Genomic DNA, 7,358 nt, shown 5'->3' on the forward strand with positions numbered 1-7,358 from the left:
ATAACCAAATGATCCACATCAATACAACAAAGACATGTTCTCAACCCGAAGGATTCACATCAATGCAACAAAGACATCTGTTCAACTATGTTCATAGCAGCACTATTTGTAATAGCAAGAACATGGAAGCAACCTAGATGCCCCTCAAGAAGATTTGGCACATCTACACAATGGAATACTATTCTGTTGGAAAAAATAATGGAATCTTGAAATCCGTAGGGCAGTAGATGGAACTTGAAGAAACCATCCTGAGTGAGGTAACCCAGTCACAAAAAAGAGGAATATGGTATGTACTCACTCATACATGGATTCAAAGCCTAGTTCCTAGTAACTCACATCCTTCAGAAAGACACTGTGTCCAAAATTTTCTTCCCCCTCCTTAAACAATGCCACCAGCTAAAAAAAATATTTAGACACATGAGACTGTAGGGTACACTTTATGTTTAAACCATAGCATTCTGTACATTGCACTTCTGGACTAATGTCCACCTCATTATGTAAAATGTCTTTAGTTCCACATCAAAATTTGTATAGTCTCTTTCTTCCAATACTTTTCACATGTTCATAGTTCAAATACTCATCTGAGTTTGAAGGTAATCTCTTAATTGTGATTCTTTGTAAAACAATAAAAAATAAGTTATATGCTTGATGATACACAATTCTCAAATTTCAAAGAGAAAGAATCAGTGAACAGCAAAGGAAGACTAGACAGAAAAGACAAATCCAGCAAGGCAAACAACACATTCCAAAGCATCTGAGGCAAATACGGATATAATCTGTATGCCAACAGGCTCTCCTAGCCTTGTTACTCCAGTTTTGTTACATAAATAAAGTATAATCCTTCTTTTGATTTGACTTAATTCAACACTGTCAGCTTTCCTCAGCAGGTTTCAAATGTTACTGATATTGACATTAATCTTAGAGTCTCCATCATAAGTTAGCTTTATATTCACAGTTGTAGGTATAGTATTCCAGAGGGCTCAATACAAAAATTTAGTCTGAATTTTTGAAATCTTAGTAAAAGCCCATAAAACTATATAGATACTGTATTCTACATGCCTGAAAAAAAACAGCAGTAGACAGTTATGCTACGTTCACTTACCAGTTTGTAATGTAACTTTGTTCCCTCAGACCGTGGTACCCACACACAAGTGGCAACATGCCTGAATTTGGGAGAACATTTCTTTATTTTTTTTTTTCATGAAGAGTATCCATACAGCAGCATCCAGTTCAGACACACTGTATTAAGTTTATTTGCAAATAGTCTTTTTATTAGTTGTTTAAGAATTTCTGCCCGGTGGTCGTGACACATGCCTTTAATCCCAGGACTGGGAAGGCAGAGCCAGGCAGATCTCTGTGCGAATGAGACTAGCCTGACCAGACTGGTCTATAAGAGCTAGTTCCAGGACAGCCTCAAAAAAAAAAAAAAAAAAAAAAAAAAAAAGGAAAAGAAAACAGAGAAACCCTATTTCTTGGAAAACAAAACAAAAAAAAAAAAAAAAAAAGAAAACAAAAGAATTTTGTACATTATTTTCTTCATTTACACCATTCCTTTTATACTGAAATCCTGAAATCCATCTATCCTTTACAACACACCAAATTGTGTCCTCTATAAAAATCCATCAAGGCCATTTGGGACCACCAATATGCTCTTGGACATGTGGTCTTTACTAGAAAGTGGTCATCCCACCACAGGCTGCACTCTTAAAGAAACTATATACTTCCAGCAGTTAGCAATTAACTTAATTTGTCTCTCTCTGGTAGAATTTTGCCTTGCTTGAGCTTTTGTAAGTCTTATGCATCTATCTATGTACCTATCTATCATCTGTCTAGATATTATACATAGATATTATACATATATGTATAGATATTATATGTATAGATATGTATAGATATTATACACAACTTTTATTTAAATTAGAAACAAACTTGTTTTACAAATCAATCCCAGTTCACACACCCTCCCCTCCTCCCCTGTTCCCCCAACTTACCCCCATCCCATCCCCTTTCTGCTCCACAGGGAGGGTGAGGCCTTCCATGGGGAGTCTTCAAAGTCTGTCATATCATTTGAAGCCAGACCCAGGCCCTCCCCCGTGTGTCTAGGCATAGGGAGTATTCCTCTATATGGAATGGGCTCCCAAAGTCCATATGTATACTATAGATAAATACTGATCCACTACCAGTGGCCCCATAGACTCCCTGTTCCTCCCAACTAACACCACATTCAGGGACCTTGGTCGGTCTTTTGCTAGGTTTCCAGCTACCAGACTGGAATCCATGACCTCCTCCTTGTTCAGGACGGCAGTTAATATGGGTTTCTCCATTCTGGTCTTGACCCCTTTGCTCATCTCTCCTCTCTGTTTGCATCTTGATTCCAACAGATCATCTAAGTGTTTAGCTGTGGGGGGTCTGTGTGCTTCTGCTTCCATCAGCTACTACATAGATATAGGCTCTAGGATGGCACATAAGGTAGTCATCAATCTCATTTTCAGAGAAAGTGCATTTAAGGGAGAATCTCCACTATTGCTTAGATTGTTAGTTGGGGTCATCCTTGTAGATCTCTGGACATTTCCCTAGTGCCAGATTTCACTGTTTCCAGGTGCCCTCTCGGTCCTAGTGGTGATCTGCCTCTGGACACCGAGTAGGCTATGGTGGGGGGGAAGCAGCCCAGACCGCAAGGCCATGGCAGTAGCCTCCTGCTGCTGAACTGCTGCTGTCCCAGGGAAATCGCTGGCTTCTGCAAGGGACCCCCACCTCCTCAGCAGGCTAAACAGCTGGTTCTGAGCCACTGCCCCCCTCGTCCCCCTCTGGCCCACAGAGATGCCCCTTCTCTGGCTCAGTCCTGTCTCAGTGTCACACTTGGATAAGAAGAAAAACTGAATAAAAAACTATGAGTAGGGTTCCTTCTTAAAAGAAGTAATTATTGAGATTATGGATAAGAGCAAGCAGACCTCAATTGCAGGATTTCCCCCACATGTGGAGCATCTGAAAGAATCTGAAGAAAGTGGTGGAGGGGATGGGAATACTAGCCAAGTGGGAAGAGTTTCATCATCTTCATATCATGCAATTATTAGTGCCTTTTCCAGACTGACAAATTTGGATGGCTTCACCAGTGAAAAAATAGGATCTGTGTTCTTCTCTGAAGTGTTTAAGGTAGGACACAGAGCTTATGGTCAAGTGATGGCTCTTAAGGAAAACACACTGAGCAGTAACCGAGCAATCCTGTTGAAAGAGAGGCAGGTCATGAATCCACTCTCCTATCCCAACATCTTCAGGTTCATAGGTGTATATGTACCTCAAGGACAGTTACATGCACTTACAGAGTATATCAATCTGGGAAACTGAGACAGCTGCTAGACAGTCCCTTGTATTTGCCCTGGGCTGTGAGAGTGAAACTGGCCTATGACATAGCAATGGATTTCAGCTACCTTCACTTCAAAGGCATTTTCACATCAAAGAACTGCCTGATAAAGAAAAATGAAAATGGAAAATGGTTACTCTGAAATCCATATATAAATGAGTACATTCCATGTTCCTCTTTTGTGACTGGGTTACCTCATTCAGATGGTTTCTTCAAGTCCCCCATCCATTTGCCTGTGAATTTCAAGATTCCATTGTTTTCTCTTCTGCAGAGTAGTATTCTATTGTGTAAATGTGCCATTTTCTTTATCCATTTGTCAGTTGAGGGGCATCTACGTTGCTTCCATGATCTTGGTATTACAAATAATGCCGCTATGAACACAGTTGAACACATGTCTTTGTAGCATGTATGTGGATCATTTGTGTATATGCCTAGGAAGAGAGTTGCTGGTTCCTGTGGTAGACTGATTCCCATTTTCTTGAGGAACTACCATGCTGATCTCTGAAATGGTTGTACAAGTCTGCACTCCCACCAGCAGTGGAGGAGTGTTCCCCTTTCTCCACATCCTCTCCAGAATAAGTTGTTATTAGTGTTTTTTATTTTATCTATTCTGACAGGAGTAAGATGGTATCTCAGATTTGTTTTTGATTTGCATTTCCCTGATAGCTAAGTATGTTGAGCACTTAAGTGTCTTTCAGGCTTTTTGATTTCCTCTATTGAGAATTCTCTCTTCAGTTATGTACCCCATTTTTTAAATAAGGTTACTTGGTATTTTGTTGACTAGTTTCTTGAGTTCTCTGTATATTTTGGAGATCAGCCCTCTGTCAGATATAGGATTGGTGATGATCTTTTCCCAGTCTGTGGGCTGCCGTTTGTTTTTGTCAACTGTGTCATTTGCTTTACAGAAATTTCTCAGTTTGAGGAGGTCCCATTTATTAATTGTGCATCTCAGTGTCTGTGCTATTGGTATCATGTTCAGGAAGTAGTCTCCTGTACCAATTTGTTTAAGGGTACCTCCCACACATATATGGATTTTGGATATAGAACAAAGGATCAAGGTCTATAATTCACACCTTCAGAGAAACTAGGATACAAGGAGGAACCTAAGAGATTCCTCATACAAGGTCCTAAACAGAAGGGAAAAGGGACAAAATCTCATGAGCATATTGGGAGTTGGGGGGGGCAGTGAGTGAAGAGGGATCTAGGAGAAAGAGAAGGGGAAGAGAGAAAATCATGTGGGACTAGGAGACTAGGAAGATTGTGTCAGGGGAGTTATGAGAGAGTGAGAGAGAGAGAGAGAGAGAGAGAGAGAGAGAGAGAGAGAGACCATAAAAGTGGGAGCCATTATAGGTGTGAAGAGAAAACTAACTCAAGAAATGTCCAGAGATCTACAAGACTGACCCAAATTAACAATTTGAACAACAGTGGAAAGGATACCATAAATGCCCTTCCCTGGTAATGAGATTTATGACTAACTTATCCACCATCATAGAGCCCTCACCTAGTAGCTGATGGAAACAGAAGCCAACACCCACAGCTAAACACTGAGTAGAAATGGAATCCAGATGCAGAGAGGCAAGGCAAGACAAGGTTACAGAAACCCACAGAGATAGCTGACTTGAACAAGGGGGAGCTAATGGGACCCCAGACTGATAGCTGGGAATCCAGCAAGTGACTGACTCAGATCCCCTGAACATGGATCTAAGCTAGAATGCCTGGACGGTCTAAGGGACCTCTCCAGTGGAACCAGGATGTATCCCTGAAGCACAAAAGGACTTTGGGAGCACATTCCCCATGGAGGCAGTAGGGAGGGCCGAGTCCCTACTCTAAATGACTTGACAGATTGTGTTGATCCCTCCTGGAAAGCATCACCCTCCCTGTGGAGTGGGGGTGGGTGGGATAGGATGATGGTCAGGGGGTTTGGAAGGGAGGGTGGGAGGGACTGCGAAAGAGAAGGAGGGAAAGGGAATTGTGATCCATATGTAAAATAAGAAAAATAAAAATAGAAAAGAAAAGAAAGAAAATGGTTAATTTGAAATGGTAGCTGATTTTGGCCTGTCTGGGATGATTCCTGATGCTAGTACAGGTGGTGAGAAGCTGGCTGTATTGGGATCACCTTTCTGATGGCACCTGAGGTTGTCCGAGATGAGCATTAAAATGACAAGGCAGATGTGTTCTCATATGGTTTTATCCTCTGTGAGATCGTCACCCGCATCCAAGTTGATCAGGACTAACTTCCCCCATACAGAGAATTTCAGGCTGGATTGTGATGCTTTCCAGCACATGGTGGGAGACTGCCCCCAAGAGTTTCTGCAGCTCACCTTCAACTCTGTAATATGGACCCCAAACTTCACCCATCCTTTGAGGAGATTGGAAAGATCCTAGAGGAAATTATGAGCCACCTACAGGAAGAAGAGTTGGAAAGGGACAGGAAGCTGCAGCCCACAGCTAAAGGACTGGAGAAAGTGCCTGGAGGGAAATGACTGGATGACAAGATTCCCCGTAAGTCTCCACGTCCAAGATGTACTATCTGGCTCACTCGAAGCCAGTCAGACATTTTCTCTTGTAAGGCTCCACGTACAGTCACTGTCTTGGAACCCTACTACCAGCCAGGCGATGGTGCTACAAGTACTCCCAAAGTCAATGCTTTCAGTGCATGCCAGGACCTCAAGGGTGGCATGATCAAATTCTTTTGACCTGCCCAGCAAATCTGTAATTTCCCTTGTATTTGACTTGGATACACCAGAGTCTGGAACTACATCTCTAGCTGATTGTCAGAAGCCATTGGCCTTGTCTTCCAGATTGTGGCGTTCTTTACCTGGTTTGCTGGAGTTCTTGCATCAGGCTTATCCATTTGTGGGCTGTGAAGAATCACTATCTGATGGGCCTCCATCACGACTCAACAGTCTCAAGTACAGAGTAAGAGAGATGCCACCATTCCGGGCATCTACACTACCAGCTGCTTCAGTCCGTGAGGTCATGGATTGCACCAACCCCCAAGAGGGAAAGGATTTTGGATCCAGACCCAAGGGCACCAGCCCACGTGTTGAAGCTGTCTCTGAGGAGATGGAGGGGGAAGAAAGGCCACAAATTGCTTCTGTCCACTTCTCTGTCTCTGGAATAAGCTTGCAAACCCAGGGAGAGCAGGATTGTTGGAGTGGGGGGAGGGCAAGTCCCTGCCTCACCATTAGAATGGATCTGTAGCTGAAATTGCTGAATACCCTTGGTGCACAGCTCTTCCCTGGAGCCCACAAAGCAGGCAGGCTGAGAAATGCCTGGCTTAAAAATTGGGGTTTCAGTGCCCAATGGCTCTAATATGAGGTGTTTCAATAGTTAGGACCAACCCAATTCTAAGCCTCTGAAATTCAGCAAGGAGCTCTGGCTCCCACTGACTGCAGTGCCTATCCTAGACAGGACCAAAGGGCTCTTAGTTCCAGGCTGAGATGGCAGGAAGCTATGTAGTTAATATCAGTTCCTTTCCTACCCTAGGTCTCTTGTGCCAGTTCCAGGGCACATAAGGTACAAGGTGGAAACTGGAGCTACCTACAAGGCTGTAAATGGTGTGGCTGTTTCTCAGACTGGGATGCTTCTTCAATAATTGCTGCTTTCACTTACTGTATGGTCAGACCACAACACTACATCTCTATGCAAGGGGGAGACAAGGAATGTGATGGCCAAAGACCTTTACAGTTGATTAATCTATTTTCATATTTGTAAAGAAATCTTAATGTTTTGCCTCCAGACTTTCAACTTTGGTGTTGGGACTGGGGTTGGTTTTGTAGGCCCCAGGGCCTGCACTGTGTATGTGTCAACAGGTGATACAACTAGTAGTTAATGTATTATCCTTGGACTGATTTCCTCCCTGCTACAGCTGGAGCTTTGGGACCAGTATATCCTTGCAGAGCCACAAAAATAAATAACCAAAGAATAAAGTTGATCAAATAATTTCATCATTTCTGTTGATTTTTTTTGTAAAACTTTTCCCAAGACACTTTCA

The 7,358-nt window shown here is 42.6% G+C and overlaps 1 pseudogene; it reads left to right on the forward strand.

Annotated features, from left to right (window-relative positions):
• The first annotated feature begins 2,931 nt into the window (after positions 1–2,931).
• LOC127224786 (dual specificity testis-specific protein kinase 2-like) lies at positions 2,932–6,565 on the forward strand (annotated as a pseudogene).
• Positions 6,566–7,358: the final 793 nt, after the last annotated feature.

The sequence above is a fragment of the Phodopus roborovskii genome, unplaced genomic scaffold, assembly GCF_943737965.1.
Source record: "Phodopus roborovskii unplaced genomic scaffold, PHOROB, whole genome shotgun sequence".
NCBI lineage: Eukaryota > Metazoa > Chordata > Mammalia > Rodentia > Cricetidae > Phodopus > Phodopus roborovskii.